The following is a 17,685-nucleotide window of genomic DNA, read 5'->3' as shown; positions in this document are numbered from 1 at the left end:
ATTCTAAAATTAAAATAGAAAAGCTCTTTTACCTTACCAGCCCTTAAAAGGGCCTTTTGCAGGGCATGCCCCAAAGAATTCAGCTCTTTTGCCTGTAAAAAAAACACAATACCCCCCCCCAAACATTACAACCCACCACCCACATACCCCTAATCTAACCCAAACCCCCCTTAAATAAACCTAACACTAAGCCCCTGAAGATCTTCCTACCTTATCTTCACCACACCGGGTATCACCGATCCGTCCAGGCTCCGAAATCTTCATCCAAGCCTAAGCGGGGACTGAAGATCCATCATCCGGCTGAAGTCTTCTATCAAGCGGCAAGAAGAAGTCCAGAAGAGGCTACAAAGTCTTCATCCTATCCGGGCAGAAGAGGAGATCCGGACCGGCAACCATCTTCATCCAAGCGGCATCTTCTATCTTCATCCGATGACGAGCGGCTCCATTGAATCAGATTGAATCAGCCAATCAGATTCAAGTTCAATCCGATTGGCTGATCCAATCAGCCAATCAGATTGAGCTCGCATTCTATTGGCTGATCGGAACAGCCAATAGAATGCGAGCTCAATCTGATTGGCTGATTCAATCAGCCAATCAGATTTTCCCTACCTTAATTCCGATTGGCTGATAGAATCCTATCAGCCAATCGGAATTCTAGGGACGCCATCTTGGATGACGTCATTTAAAGGAACCTTCATTCGGACTTAGGACGTCGGAAGAAAAGGATGGATCCGCGCCGGAGGTCTTGAAGATGGAGCCGCTCGTCATTGGATGAAGATAGAAGATGCCGCTTGGATGAAGATGGTTGCCGGTCCGGATCTCCTCTTCTGCCCGGATAGGATGAAGACTTTGGAGCCTCTTCTGGACTTCTTCTTGCCGCTTGATAGAAGACTTCAGCCGGATGATGGATCTCCAGCCCCAGCTTAGGCTTGGATGAAGATTTCGGAGCCTTGACGGATCGGTGATACCCGGTGTGGTGAAGATAAGGTAGGAAGATCTTCAGGGGCTTAGTGTTAGGTTTATTTAAGGGGGGTTTGGGTTAGATTAGGGGTATGTGGGTGGTGGGTTGTAATGTTGGGGGGGTATTGTGTGTTTATTTTTACAGGCAAAAGAGCTGAATTCTTTGGGGCATGCCCCGCAAAAGGCCCTTTTAAGGGCTGGTAAGGTAAAAGAGCTTTTCTATTTTAATTTTAGAATAGGGTAGGGCATTTTTTTATTTTGGGGGGCTTTGTTATTTTATTAGAGGGCTTAGAGTAGGTGTAATTAGCTTAAAATTGTTGTAATATTTTTATTATGTTTGTAATTAATTTTTTTATTTTTTGTAACTTAGCTTTTTTTATTTTTTGTACTTTAGTTAGTTTATTTAATTGTATTTATTTGTAGGTATTTCATGTAATTAATTTATTGATAGTGTAGTGTTAGATTTAATTGTAGGTATTTTATTTAATTAATTTATTGATAGTGTAGTGTTAGGTTTAATTGTAACTTAGGTTAGGATTTATTTTACAGGTAATTTTGTAATTATTTTAACTAGGTAGCTATTAAATAGTTATTAACTATTTAATAGGTATTGTACCTGGTTAAAACAAATACAAAGTTGCCTGTAAAATAAATATAAATCCTAAAATAGCTACAATATAATTATTCGTTATATTGTAGCTATATTAGGGTTTATTTTACAGGTAAGTATTTAGCTTTAAATAGGAATAATTTATTTAATAAGAGTTAATTTATTTAATTAGATTTAAATTATATTTAATTTAGGGGGGTGTTAGGGTTAGGGTTAGACTTAGCTTTAGGGGTTAATAAATTTATTAGAGTAGCGGTGAGGTCCGGTCGGCAGATTAGGGGTTAATACTTGAAGTTAGGTGTCGGCGATGTTAGGGAGGGCAGATTAGGGGTTAATACTATTTATTATAGGGTTATTGAGGCGGGAGTGAGGCGGATTAGGGGTTAATACATTTATTATAGTAGCGGTGAGGTCCGGTCGGCAGATTAGGGGTTAATAATTGTAGGTAAGGTAGCAGCGACGTTGGGGGCGGCAGATTAGTGGTTAATAAATATAATATAGGGGTCGGCGGTGTTAGGGGCAGCAGATTAGGGGTACATAGGGATAATGTAGGTGGCGGCGGTGTGCGGTCGGCAGATTAGGGGTTAAAAAATTTAATAGTGTGGCGGCGATGTGGGGGGACCTCGGTTTAGGGGTACATAGGTAGTTTATGGGTTTTAGTGTACTTTAGAGCACAGTAGTTAACAGCTTTATGAACCGGCGTTAGCCCAGAAAGCTCTTAACTCCTGGCTTTTTTCTGCGGCTGGAGTTTTGTCGTTAGATTTCTAACGCTCACTTCAGCCAAGACTCTAAATACCAGCGTTAGAAAGATCCCATTGAAAAGATAGGATACCCAAATGGCGTAGGGGGATCTGCGGTATGGAAAAGTTGCGGCTGCAAAGTGAGCGTTAGACCCTTACCTGACTGACTCTAAATACCAGCGGTAGCCCAAAACCAGCGTTAGGAGCCTCTAACACTGGTTTTGACGGCTAACGCCAAACTCTAAATCTAGCCGTATGTAAGCTACGAATTTGACTATATATAACTAAAGACAGTCTTTAGTTGTTAGGTTCTGCCTAGATGTATCAATGAGATCTGATATTGATTTTTATTTTTCATTTGTTTACTCTCCTATTCATTGGGGGAGCTGTATGGGTGTTTACATTGTTTGGGAGGTTGCTATGACAACCTTTGGGGGTTTTTTCACTTTGGGGGTGGGGTTTGTGTTTCATTGGTGTTTGTTTGTATAAAAGGATGCATTTTGTATGTGTTCTCTGTCTGAGGAAGGGGATACGGTCCCCGAAACGTCACATAAATAAAGATATCTATTTAAAGGACCAGTGAGTGCAGCCATCTGTTCATTGCTATATATATATATATATATATATATATATATATATATATATATATATATATATATATACACACACACACATACATACATATATACATACATACATATATACATACATATATATACACATAACACACAAATTTATATGGGGAGAGGAACCAACATTATCTTAATTTAGTTAGATTTTATTTGGTGCAGACCCTGTAAAACACCCTGACCCTGTATCTTTTAAAACAATAACAATTCTATGGTAGACTGTCCCTTTAATAAGCACTGCACTTGTAGTGCATAGTGTTGTTAACCACTTGTTTCCACAGAAAATGCCTTGCAAGGCTTTTTTATACTTACTATACATATTGTATGTAAGATGTATGAGATTATTTGAATATAATAAATAACTTTGCAATTAATAAATATGTGGTTTCGTTTAGGGGACCCAGCTGCTGTGTAATTTGCACCGGAGTGAAAATGACCAAAATAAATTTCACTTTTTGATTAATTAAATAATGTGTGTGATTGGCCAAGTTATTTCATATAAGAATTATGAGTGCTGAAATCCCTGGCTATTGTGGGGTCACGACAGTGTCCCCCTTTGTTTCTTTCTGCTTTTTTAAGTCTATATATATATATACATACATATATATATATATATATATATATATATATATATACAGTGTATACATACATATATATACAGTATATACTTACATACATATATACATACATATATATACAGTATATACTTACATACATATATACATACATATATATACAGTATATACTTACATACATATATACATACATATACATACATACATACATACATACATACATTATATATATATATATATATATATATATATATATATATATATATATATATATATATATATATATATATATATATATATATATACAAACACACAGGTATATATGTTGATTTTGGAGTAGCTGTGTTAGTCCAGTGATTTAGGTGAAAAAAATAACAAGAGTATTGCATGGAGCAATGATACTTTTTTCTGAAAAGCTTGTCAACTTATAAATATATAGTCACTCAGTCCAATAAAAAAAAGTATAATAGCTCAATGCAATACTATTATCTTGTTATATTTAACTGACCAGTTCTAAAACACCTGACCCTTATGCAGAACATCTTTCAAAAGAAGTAGTTTGCAGATTGATGATGAAGGGGTGATAATTCACTCATGTATGTAGATAAATGACATAACCTTACTGCAGAAGTGGTAGAGACAAAGCACCCTGGGATATGCATAGGGTTATTTATGTAGAGTTTCCATTTGTGCATTTGCTTGTTTGTTCACAATATGCCAATGTCATCTGAAACCTCTTAACTATTGCTTCTGATACATACATGCCCTGAAATAGCTTCAGAATCCACTGCTTCCCTACAAAAATATGTGTTTATTTTTATCAAATAAGAAGAAAAAATAGTGGTGTTCAAGAATATTTCCTCTTTGCTAAAGTAAGCAGACATTTAATATTTTCTTTTTTATTAGGTATATAATAAATGGATTCACTATTTGACTTGATTTGCGATTTTCTAAAAAGCCAACGAGTTATATATTTCAAGATAACAGTCTGCTGATTAGTGATGTACAAAGCAGACTTGCATGTTCGATTGCAGTCCCCTCCCTTCTCAGTGATTCTTCTAGCTGCAGTCACTGTGATTCAGAGCAGACAAGGGGGAGGCCTTTATTTAGTATTACGTTCTCTGCACTCTTGGTTTATTATTAACCTCCATAGGCAGCTGGAAAAGAAAACACGACAACCACCTTAAGGAGCAGCTAGGTAAAGGTAAGAATTTGATTCATCAGTGTTAGAGGCCACCATTTTATAATTGTAACCAGATTGTGTATTTGTGACCTGAGCCAGCATAACGTCGTTACGTGCCACCTGTCTCTACATGACAAATCAAGGAGTGAAAATAGACTGAGCTACAGACATTTATAGATTATAAATAACATGTTTTGTTTTTAAATCTCTTATTTCAGTTTCAACATCTGAATACAGAACTATCACATCAATAGTTAAAGTACCCTTGGAATTTGATTACAAATGTCATTAAAATGTGCTTTCTATGTCATTAATTATACAGTGACAGTGTGAAATGAAATCATAAATGGCAGGTTTGTGAAGCTACAGTTCATGCGTGACAATTGGTGACTCGCAATATGAAGCTGTAGTTGAAATGTCAACAAATAGCACAATACCATTCTGTTACAAAGGGATGTCACCGATAGTATGCAGTGTACACAAACAATCCTGTTGTGTTGTAGGCTTAGTGAACTACACTTGCACCATTTGTAGAACATATTTTATAACATGTACAGTATTTTTTTTAATTGGAATTCTCCCTGTCTGACTTTTAAAGGCTTGTCCACTTTTACCAATGAGATACATTTTTTTTCTAGTAGGTAACAATTTTAACTTAAAACGTTTTTACATAGTAAAGTAATATGCAAGGTATTTAGAGCATTTGTGTATGCAGTGACCTTTTTTAAAATAATTGTGATACTGGATTAGGAAAGTAAGGTTTCCAGACTCAGTTTATATGATTTTGTATGAATTACACAGTAAATGGTGAGGAGATGTAAGATAACAACAAATTATTTTTTCCCCAAACTTGTTCTGCTTGACAAGTTTCACTGTACTAACTTGATTAACTGGCTTGAATTCCTACTATTAAATTATCTGTGTAAAAGAATGACTCTGTTTTATGGAAATAACATTCAAGTACACGTTAAAGGGACAGTCAACACCAGCATTTTTGTTGTTTAATAATATAGATAATCCCATTATTAACCATTCCCCAGTTTTGCATAACCAACACTGTTATATTAATACACTTTTTACTTCTGTGACTAACTTGTATCTAAGCATCTTCTGACCGCCCCTAATCACATGACTTTTAGTTATTATCTATTGACTTGCATTTTAGCCAATTAGTGCAGTGTCTGCCACTAGCCAAGGGCGTGATCACAATGCTATCTATATGGCCTACATGAGCTAGCTCTCCCCTGCTGTGAAAAGTAAATAAAATAGAGGCGGCCTTCAAGGGCTTATAAATTATCATATGAGCCTTCCTAGGTTTGCTTTCAACTAGAATACCAAGAGAACAAAGCAAAATTGTTGATAAAAGTAAATTGGAAAGTTGTTTAAAATAACATGCCCTATTTGAAAAATGAAAGTTTTTTTTGGACTTGACTGTCCCTTTAAGGTAAATAAAGAGGTTTTATTCACATTATTTTACTGGGTTTAATTTATGCATTTTGCTAGCGTTATATACATGCATAGTAAAAAAAAAAAGAGATATATAAAAAAAATAAGCTCTATTTATGAGAGTAGAAATAGTATGCCTCTTCTAATTGGATATATAGCCCAAGCGAAAACTACTGGTTTACCCAATCAGACAAATTAGAATATGTCATATTTTTCATTGTGTCCCTTTAAAGGGAAATTAAACCCAAACATTTTCTTTTGTGATTCAGACAGAGCATATTATTTTTAAAAAAGTTTGCAATTTACTTCTATTATCAAATTTGCTTTCTTCCTGTGATATTCTGTGTTGAAGAGATGCCTAGGAAGGTGTCTGGAGCGCTACATGGCAGGAAACAGTGCTGCTATCTAGCGCTCTTGCAAATGGATACAATTCTTGCAAATCTGCTGCCATATAGTGCTCCAGAAATGTGCCGGCTCCTAAGCATATGTCTCTGCTTTTCAACAAAATATACCAAGAGAATGAAGAAAAAATAATAATAGAAATAAATTAGAAAGTTGTTTAAAATCGCATGCTCTATCTGAATCCTGAAAAAAATATGTTTTCAAAATTTTGCTTCATATGATTTAGCTGTTATAATAAAATGCACTATTAAAAATGTATAACTTTTTTTTATTGAGGACAAAAATGTATATTACAAGCATAATCCAAATACACCATTAAACATGCATACATAAAAGGTCATGTGGATATTAAGCATTTCCATAGCCAGGATACAGGCAGATATGATTACAATAGCTCACTATAGGTTGAAAATTAAGAATAAAAGAGAGCCTCTTAAAGGGATAGTCTAGTCAAAATTAAAATGACATGATTTAGATAGAGCAGGCAATTTTAAGTAACTTTTCTAATTTACTCCTATTATCAATTTTTCTTCATTCTCTTGGTATCTTTATTTGAAAAAGCAATAATATAAGCATAGGAGCCGGCCCATTTTTGGTTCAGACCTGGGTAGCACTTTCTGATTGGTGTCTAAATGTAACCACCAATCAGCAAGCGCTACCCAGGTTCTGAACCAAAAATGGGCCGGCTCCTAAGCTTACATTCAAATAAAGATACCAAGAGAACAAAGAAAAATTAATAGGAGTAAATTAGGAAGTTGTTTAAAATTGCATGCTCTATCTGAATCATGAAAGTTTAATTTTGACTAGACTATTCCTTTAACCTGCAGATTAAAATAAAAAAACCTTATTACCTATACAGAAATTCAAGGAAATCTAGTAGCAAGTGTTAGTGTAAGTTGATGTGATAGGCTAGATTAGGGTTCTTCAAACTTTTTTTCCCAAGACCCAGTGCCATCATACCATATACCTTTCTGACCCTATTTTTATGCTTGGTCTGAAAATTTCTAAAGTAATATACAACAAAATAGGAAGTGGCTAAAATGTGTGTGTATTTTATTCCTGATTGTAGTCAAACTTGAAAGTGTTGTAAAAGGTAATAACACACCCACTATCATAAAAGACTCACACTCTCCAACACCACACACACACTCTTATTTAAAGGGCCATAATACCCAAATGTTTAAACACTTGAAAGTGATGCAGTATAGCTGTAAAAAGCTGACTAGCAAATATCACCTGAACATCTCTATGTAAAAAAGGAAGATATTTTACCTCAAAAGTTCCTCAGTAGCCACATCCCATTGTAAAGGATTTCTAAGCAGCATATTAGAATGTCTGTCCTGGGACAGCTAAGGGGATGAGCCTCGTGCACTCTCGTATTATTTCCCTATTCAGGTTAAAGGAAGTTTACTATGAAATCTCATGAGAGTTAAATCAAATCTCATAAGATCACAGTAAAAGAGTTCATGACCTCAGCACTGCTGATGCTGATTGGCTGCTGTTCATTTCTTCTTTTTTTTTTATATTTTTTTTACCTGCAGCTGGGAGCAGCTGAAGTATAACTTTTTACACAGCACTTACTCTGCTGAGCTGAGGAGATTGTGAGGTAAAATATCTTCCTTTTTTACATAGAGATGCTCAGGTGATATTTTCCTGTCAGCTTTTTACAGTTATACTGCATCAGTTTCAAGTGATTTAGCATATGAGTATTATGTCCCTTTAACACACACTCTCATATGATAAATATTCCAAAAGACAGGCAGGATACTGAAGTCTTCTTGAAATCATATATCCTTTATTTCACATTTTTTTTTATAACTTTTCCTTACACGGACACTATATGTTCTTAGTACATGATTGTCAGTGGATCAGCTGACATGTTAAGGTACACATGCCATAATCATAGCTTTATTACCCACAGATTCACTGGTGCTGCTTAAAAAGCCTTAAAACACACACTATTGGACGAATTTGGTACTTCCTCCTTTCAATAAATTTTTTTTTAACTTTGCGTTTAACTTCAATAATTCACATATGCAAACTATATATGTAAACCTACAAATGTATCACTATAAAGATTATACATAAATACTACCAATAGTCATACTATATACAATTCACCAAATTCATTCTATTCAACTTACTAAAAAGAGACTCTCTTGAACCTGCAATTTTTTACTAAATGTCCCTTAACAATAATAGTCCATAGTAGTGTATGTAAACACTTCTCTATCTTTTATAACAACAATAACATTTATTGGATCTATTTGTGCTTCCTTCTCTAAATTAAGTGCATTGCAAAGCCTTTATCTAACCTAAATATCCAGAAGACTTCCTGTCTTTCTATTAGATATTCTCAATCTTCTCCCCTTTCTGTTGTCTTAATCCCTTGTTATTAAAGTCCAGACTAGAGAGTCTAGTTTCTTATTGTATTTGTATTTAAAATGTTGGATTAAAGGGGTCCTTAGACTTCCTGCTTTGATATTCGACAGATGTTCCCTTATTCATATGCAAACTTTTCTTGTGGTGAGACCTACATACTGGATTTTACATTGTGTTCAGGTCAATATGTAAATAACATAAGTAGATCTACAATTGAGGCATTCCCTATGCTCAAAACTCTCTCTCGTGACCTCATTCATAAAGCCTTCACTGGTATTGAGAAAATCACAGGCTATACAATTATAATTATGACATTTAAAGACGCCTTTTCATTGTAACCAAGAATTGTTCACGATCTTTAAAGGGAACCATCAGTGTGTCACCAACTAAATTACCCAACTTAAAGGGAAACTGAACCCAAATTTCATGATTCAGATAGAGTATGCAATTTTAAAAAACTTTCTAATTTACTCCTATTATCATCTTTTCTTTGTTCTCTTGGTATCTTTATTTGAAAAAGCAGGAATGTAAGCTTACAAACCGGCCCATCTTTGGTTCAGCACCTGGGTAAAGCTTGCTGATTGGTGGCTAAATGTAGTTTTCTTAAAGGGACACTGAACCCAAAAAATTTTCTTTCGTGATTCAGATAGAGCATGTAATTTTAAGGAACTTTCTAATTTACTCCTATTATCAAATTTTCTTCGTTCTCTTGCTATCTTTATTTGAAAAAGAAGGCATCTAAGCTTTTTTTTTTGTTCAGACTTCTGGACAGCATTTTTTTTTATTGGTGGATGAATTTATCCACCAATCAGCAAGGACAATCCAGGTTGTTCACCAAAAATGGGCCGGCATCTAAACTTACAGTCTTGCATTTCAAATAAAGATACCAAGAAAATGAAGAAAATTTGATAATAGGAGTAAATTAGAAAGTTGCTTAAAATTACATGCTCTATCTGAATCACAAATGAAAAAATGTGGCTTCAGTGTCCCTTTAACAACTTAACTGCCATGATAGGCTGCAGAGCATTGCACAGCAATATGTTTCAGTAATTCGGTAAGCAGATATTAGTTTCATTTTCGATTGCTCATAATTAAATTGAATAGCCACATTCAAAATTTTGAATGTAACATTCTATTTAACAAATACTATTTAGAAGTTCAATAGTTCATGTGGTAGGGAATTTAGTAAATTGATACATAATAGATACAAATATATTCATTTTAATGTTTCTATTTCGAATATTGCATAATTTGAATATTACATTGAAAGAAAGCATTAGAAATACTATTAAAAATATATAGAATAAAAATTTTCAAATTTGAATATTGCATAATTCAAATCGAATTATTAGAAAAATTCTAATTCAATATTACATTTAAAGAAAGCAATAGAAATTCTATTACATTCAACTAATGTTAGAAAGTTGTGCAAACATTCAAAATTTGAAACAAACGAACAAATGTGTTAAAATGTGTTTCATTTTTCGAATGTTGCAAAACATTCGCCCATCCCTAGTCAAGAATAAAGAGCATAATGCAGTACACAGATTACCCACCAGTCCCCCCGCTGATTATTATTGTTAGGCAGTACAATCTCTTCCTGTTTCCCAGCAAAAGCATCTACTACAGGTCATGACCAGCACATACGTATCACCATACAACACCAGGATGTCATAAACTAGTGCTAGTACTGTGAGCGGATCCAGAACACACTCTTTGAGGTTTCACAACACACAAAATGTGCAGCACACTCTCAAATAGACGGAAATACAAACATTAAGAAGATTGACAACTCTTACTTCACTTCTCTAAGATTTGGTCAGTTGCTTTCTGTGGTGATTTAGGGAATGGTGCTTGCAACTGGAAAGTTGTTTAAAATTGTATGTTCTACCTAAATCATGAAAGAAAAATGTTGCGTTTCATGCCCCTTTAAGTTCTTAAAAAATATATCTTGTTTTAATATCTTATGATATTTATCTTTATTTTAACCCCCTGACAGAGGCATAAATAGACCTCACTGAGACCTCCCATTTCAACAGCTCCTTTCTAGCTGTGTGCAATCAGCAGAAGAGGAGCTGGTTCTTTGTGACTTGTGACTATGCTTCTTTCCGACCCGGCTAGTCTGTGCCAAGAGACATGGGGGTATACATTGGGTATTTCTAAACTCAGGACAACATTTAGAAATTATTTAGCATCAGTGTTTTTTGGTGGTTGTAGATGTGTAACAGATTTGGGGGGTTAAAGTTAGGAAAAAAAAAATTTTTCATCATATTTTATAATTTTTTATATAGTAAATTATATGATATGATGTAACTAATGGTATCTTTAGAAAGTCAATTTAACGGTGAGAAAAACGGTGTATAATATGTGTGTATATGCTCAGGGACAATTCTCTTAGTCTAGTTTTTGTCACATATTAGCGACTTATTGTATCTTATCTTAAATCTAATATGTAATTTCCAACCTAAAGGGAAAGTAAAGTCAAAATCAAACTATTAGTGGTTTAAATAGAGCATAACATGTTATCAAACTTTTGAATTTACTTCTATTGTCCAAATTGCTTTGATGTATTGTTATCCTTTGTTTAAAAGTAAAACTAGATAAGTTGTGTCTTTAACACTCTATGGCAGTTTGCAACAATGTTTGTCATACATGTTGCCAACACTGCTGCCATAAAAGGCTAAAAGACACATGCACTCTCCTGAGTCTACTTAGATTTAATTTTGATTTTACTGTACCTTTAAAGGGACAGTCAACCCAAAAATTAATGTAACTTATTTAGATTCGTTAATTAATGATCTTTACAGTAAACTGTAGCACAATTTTCATGTAAATAAACTTTGGCAGAAAATAAACTTACTGATCTCATCTGGCAGTTTTGAAATGGCCGCCTGAGTCCTCCTCCTCTGTTTGCCAATAGCTCCAACTAGTACAGGATCCTTTTCTCTAGTCTCATCCCTGCGCGCTCCTGTGTCTAATTCAGTTCAGTGAGACACATGCTGTTACACGCAGTGTCCGGGTAGGGGGGACGCGTGGTGGTGATACTGGATAAGATCACTCGGTTCCTCTTGTAATCTGGTCTGGGGGGCTGTGGGGGGCTCTTGGTTTTATTGTTACCCAGGCTGAAATTTATTTAACCATTTTGCCATGATCAGTCCGGACAGTTCCTGCTGTGTGATCTCTTGCAGCAGCTGATCCGCTGACACTCCTCCAGCACGCTGTGCGGGTCCGGGTGTAATCCCAGTAATGACATAGATTCCTGCAGAACTGGTTGATTTAATTAAACTGTAATCTGGAGCGTTTATATACCTGTGTCCATTTATAAAGGAGTTACCTGCTTTTCTCCCTCGGTAGGTTTACAGCTGAGACCTCACAAGTGTGCACCCACACCCTTTACAATATTACAACTGGAATTTAAAAACATATTGCCGCGGGTTACTAAGAAACAACCTAAAGATTGCACTGTAAAATGAGTATTCTGTGAACTGTTATCGACCCATTAGTTGTGTACACTGCAGTCCATTCCTAGTATACAGTTAAACACATATACATTCTGTCAAATCACTGGCTAGCTGGTACATATACACGGCTATGTAGTACCGATTACACGTAATCATTACACTGCACATGTATACTACTATAACAGGGATGGATGTCCGTGCACACAACTGTATAAAAGGGATGGATGTCAGTGCACACAGTTTTATAACAGGGATGGATGTGGAATGGACTGCAGTGTACACAACTAATGGGTCGATAACAGTATATATGAATGGATGGTACATTCATACTTTAGATGGTGTCGTGAAGTAATAACAAATATCCTGTATTCAGAAAAAAACAAGTAGATGCTTTAATTTACTAGCTCAGTGACGAAAGTGTGCACACATGTACCTCATACAGGGATACCAGTGCATAGGCGCCATCTGCACAGCGCTGTGCACAGAATACTCATTTTACAGTGCAATCTTTAGGTTGTTTCTTAGTAACCCGCGGCAATATGTTTTTAAATTCCAGTTGTAATATTGTAAAGGGTGTGGGTGCACACTTGTGAGGTCTCAGCTGTAAACCTACTGAGGGAGAAAAGCAGGTAACTCCTTTATAAATGGACACAGGTATATAAACGCTCCAGATTACAGTTTAATTAAATCAACCAGTTCTGCAGGAATCTATGTCATTACTGGGATTACACCCGGACCCGCACAGCGTGCTGGAGGAGTGTCAGCGGATCAGCTGCTGCAAGAGATCACACAGCAGGAACTGTCCGGACTGATCATGGCAAAATGGTTAAATAAATTTCAGCCTGGGTAACAATAAAACCAAGAGCCCCCCACAGCCCCCCAGACCAGATTACAAGAGGAACCGAGTGATCTTATCCAGTATCACCACAACACGTCCCCCCTACCCGGACACTGCGTGTAACAGCATGTGTCTCACTGAACTGAATTAGACACAGGAGCGCGCAGGGACGAGACTAGAGAAAAGGATCCTGTACTAGTTGGAGCTATTGGCAGACAGAGGAGGAGGACTCAGGCGGCCATTTCAAAACTGCCAGATGAGATCAGTAAGTTTATTTTCTGCCAAAGTTTATTTACATGAAAATTGTGCTACAGTTTACTGTAAAGATCATTAATTAACGAATCTAAATAAGTTACATTAATTTTTGGGTTGACTGTCCCTTTAATATTGTTTTGATTGTCCTGTAAGCAAATCTCTTTTAAAGGGATACTAAACCCAATTTTTTTTCTTTCACAATTCGCATAGAGCATGCACTTTTAAGCAACTTTCTAATTTACGCCTATAATAAATTTATCTTCATTCTCTTGGTATCTTTATTTTAAAAAGCTGGAATGAAAGCTTTGGAGCCGGCCCATTTTTGGTTCAGACCCTGAATATCGCTTGCTGTTTGGTGGCTACAGTTAGCCATCCAATCAGCAAGCGCAACTTAGGTGCTGAACCTAAAATGAGCCGTCTCCAAAGCTTTCATTCCTGCTTTTTTATATAAAGATACTAAGAGAAGAAAAATGTATAATTTGAGTAAATTTAAAAGTTGACTAAAATTGCATGCTCTATCCGAATCATGAAAGAAAAAAATTGAATTTAGTATCCCTTTAAGGGACACAAAGGAGCCCAAGCAAATAAAACGTCTACTGTGTTTCTAAATGTGATTTTATCTTTTTCATATGAACAGGTACTGTATCAGCTTCAGATTGGCTTCAGGAGTAAATCCACAGCCAGCTGAGAGCTGAGTCATGGAAGCTCACAGGGAATGGAAATTGCCATTGTATGAGTTTATCTGATCTCAGCCATAAAGCAAGGATAAGATGAAATGTATTTAAGGCATGCGCAGGAAGTACATTTTAAAAAACAACCACTAAAAATATTTTATTTATTTAAGGTGCTCTTATGCCCTTTTCAAGAAACCTTCTGTTGCGTAGTGCAGGAATTCCAACTGTAACAGGTTAATGATTATCCATAAATGCTGTAATATGACCTTTGATTGACATATTTCCCCTCAGCTAGTTGGTATTAATCCCTGAGATAGCAGAGCCTGGGAAACTATTTGCACTTAAAAAATACTACGAATTCTAAACTTTTTTCTTTCCTAAGACATGGAGAGTCCACAACGTCATTCCAGTTACTAGTGGGATATTCAACTCCTGGCCAGCAGGAGGAGGCAAAGAGCACCCCAGCAAATCTGTTAAGTGTAACTGCTTTACCCATAACCCCCAGTCATTCTCTTTGCCTCTGTCAATGGAGGTTGTGCGAAGTTGGTGTCTGAAGATTTTAATCCCTGCAAGCAAGGATTGGGGTCTAGCTGTGTCCATGTCAATCTCTTGAGTACGGGTAGTGGTGGGTTTTAGCAGTTAAAATGCAGCAAGGAAGTCTTTGCTTTAATTTTTAACACTTTACTACCCCTTTGCAGAAAGCCAGCATTAGTTACTCTGTTCTTTCTTTTCATACAGGTCTATGACAAGGATTGAAGCGCCTGCCTAAGGATCAACATTTATCACAGGATCTAAGGTTAGTGCTTTTGCCTTCTAGGTACAGAAGGATAGCAGCACTTAGGAGGTTAATCTTTTATTCAGATCCTTTATTTGGGACCTAATACTCTTTATTAATTAAGGAGTCATTTTATGGACATGGCACTTGGATTTTTTATTGTATGAGGAGCAGTTCATAGGAGAGTTTCACTTGGCCAGGTAAGTTTAGGGGTTAACAATAAAAGAGTTCTTTATTGGCTACCTCCCTTTTATGTGCGCTTCTTGTTTAGAGGCTTACATATATTATTCCCACTTTCTGTCATACATTTAGATTATTGTTGGTTTGAAACTGCATAATTTTGCGCTCTTTTAGAGCGGTGTAAATATGTGTCGCAGTTTACGTTCTATGATCACGTGTGGACCACACTTCCGTTTTTACGGAGCGGAGCGGTTATAGCGTTAGTGCAGCTGTCTTGGATTCTGCAGTGTCATTTTTGAATCGGCTGGGGATTCTGCCGCTCAAGTTTCTTCTGCAGTAACTGCAGCTTTGTCTGCTTTGTCTGCATTGGGAAAATGTAAGAGAAAATTAGCCACTCTTGCTCATATGTCTGATGAGGAGAATACTTCAGTAGCTTCTGAAGGTGAGATCTTAGACTCTGACATTTTAGCAGAGAAATCTTCAGAATCTGAAGAGGTTAATTTTAGATTTAAGCTTGAACACCTCCGGTTACTATTGAAGGAGGTTCTAGCTAATTTAGATGACTCTGAACCTTCGGTTGCTGCCAACCCTACGAAATCATCTAAACTGGATAGAATCTATGATGCCCCATCTTCTGATGAGATTTTTCCTGTCCCAAGGAAGATGTCTAAAATTATCGCTCAGGAATGGGATAAGCCAGGGGTTCCTTTTTCCTCTTCCCCCGTTTTTAAGAAGATGTTTCCTGTTGCTGATTCTATTTGTGACTCTTGGCGCACGGTTCCTAAAGTAGAAGGGGCTATTTCTACTCTTTCCAAGAGAACTACCATTCCTATAGAGGATAGTTGCTCTTTTAAGGACCCAATGGACATGAAGCTAGAGGCTTACCTAAAAAATATGTATATCCATCAAGGGTTTCAGTGACAACCAGCAGCAACCGGTTGCGGGAGCTGCATCTTATTGATGTGATGCATTATCTGATCTTATTACACAGGAAACTACAGTAGAGGAGATCCAAGATAGGATCAAAGCTCTAAAACTGACCAATACCTTTATCTGTGATGCCAATATGCAGATAATTTGTCTGGGAGCTAAGATATGTAGCTTCATGGTACTAGCCTGCAGGGCTCTGTGGTTAAAATCTTGGTCAACCGATGTCTCTTCTAAGGCCAAACATTTGGCTTTACCCTACAAGGGAAAGACTCTGTTTGGACCTGGTCTGGCATAGATAATTTCTGACATTACAGGTGGAAAGGGATCTTTCCTACCTCAGGACAAAAAACATATACCTAGAGGTCATCAGACCTCTAATTTTCGTTCCTTTTGCAAATTTAAGGGACAAAAGTCCTCCTCTTCCTCTTCCAAAACAGCCCTGGAACAAGGGAAAACAAAACAAGAAGCCTTCTGCTGATTTTAAATCAGCATACAGGTTCTGCCCCTGATTCCAGTGTGGATCTGGTGGGGGGCAGGCTTTCCTTTTTTCATCAAGCCTTGATATGCGATATCCCAGACCCTTGGGTGGTGGACATTGTATCCCAGGGTTACAGTAAGGGATTCAAGTCTTGCCCTCCAAGGGGCAGATTTATCCTGTCCTCAAACCAAGTAAAGAAGGAGGCCTTCTTAAACTGTGTAAAAGACCTATTCTCTCTGGGACTTATTGTTCCTGTCCCTCTAGCAGAACAGGGTCTAGGATTCTATTCAGATCTTTTTGTGGTTCCCAAAAAGGAGGGAACTTTTCAGCCCATTCTAGACCTCAAGTGTCTCAACAAGCTCCTCAGGGTTCCGTCTTTCAAGATGGAAACTATTCGTTCCATTCTTCCTTTGGTACAGGAAGATCAGTTTATGACAACCATAGACCTGAAGGACGCATATCTTCATGTTCCCATTCACAGGGAACACCATCAGTATCTCAGGTTTGCATTTCTGGACAAGCACTTCCAATTTGTTGCACTTCCATTTTGTCTGGCCACGGCTCCCATAATATTTACAAAGGTTCTGGGGGCACTTTTGGCTGTGATCAGATCCCAGGGAATTGCTGCAGCACCTTATCTAGACGACATCTTGGTTCAGGCGTCATCTTTTCAACTAGCCCAATCTCATACAGAGATGCTGTTGTCTTTTCTACGTTCCCAATGGGTGGAAGGTGAATTTGGAGAAGAGTTCTCTTGTTCCATCTACCAAGGTGTGTTTCCTAGGGGCTATCATAGATTCCCTGTCCATGAAAATTTTTCTGACGGAGGTCAGAAAAGAAAAGTTTCTTGCTTCCTGCCTTTCTCTTCAGTCTGCATTTTGTCCATCTGTGGCCCAATGCATGGAGGTGATTGGCTTGATGATGGCATCGATGGACATCATTCCTTTTTGCTCTGTTTGATCTACGACCGCTGCAGCTTTGTATACTCCGTCAATGGAATGGAGATCATTCGGATTTATCTCAGATGATAAATCTAGACCCTCTAACAAGGGACTCTCATGGTGGGTGTCACAGGAACATCTGTCTCAAGGCACTTGCTTTCTGAGACCTTCCTGGGAAATTGTGACTAGGGATGCCAGCCTGTCAGGCTGGGGTGGTGTTTGGGGC

At 36.9% G+C, this 17,685-nt stretch overlaps 1 protein-coding gene across 5 annotated transcripts in view; it reads left to right on the top strand.

The window, feature by feature from the left end:
- Nucleotides 1-17,685, top strand: part of ARHGEF37 (Rho guanine nucleotide exchange factor 37) — a 300,854-nt gene that overhangs the window by 46,008 nt on the left and 237,161 nt on the right. Inside the window, exons 1-2 of one of the 5 annotated variants that reach the window (XM_053717096.1) lie at nt 4,570-4,718; nt 14,894-14,951. The exons of 2 other annotated variants lie outside the window; for them this stretch is intronic. The gene's annotated coding sequence lies outside the window, so the exon portion shown is untranslated. Of the gene's footprint in view, nt 1-4,569; nt 4,719-14,893; nt 14,952-17,685 lie in introns of those variants that run through there. 2 more of the 5 variants (XM_053717097.1, XM_053717095.1) reach the window with 2 other exon arrangements.

Source organism: Bombina bombina, chromosome 6, assembly GCF_027579735.1.
Source record: "Bombina bombina isolate aBomBom1 chromosome 6, aBomBom1.pri, whole genome shotgun sequence".
Lineage (NCBI taxonomy): Eukaryota > Metazoa > Chordata > Amphibia > Anura > Bombinatoridae > Bombina > Bombina bombina.
Note: the sequence above shows the minus strand (reverse complement) of the source record. Positions and strands in the feature narration are given on the sequence as shown.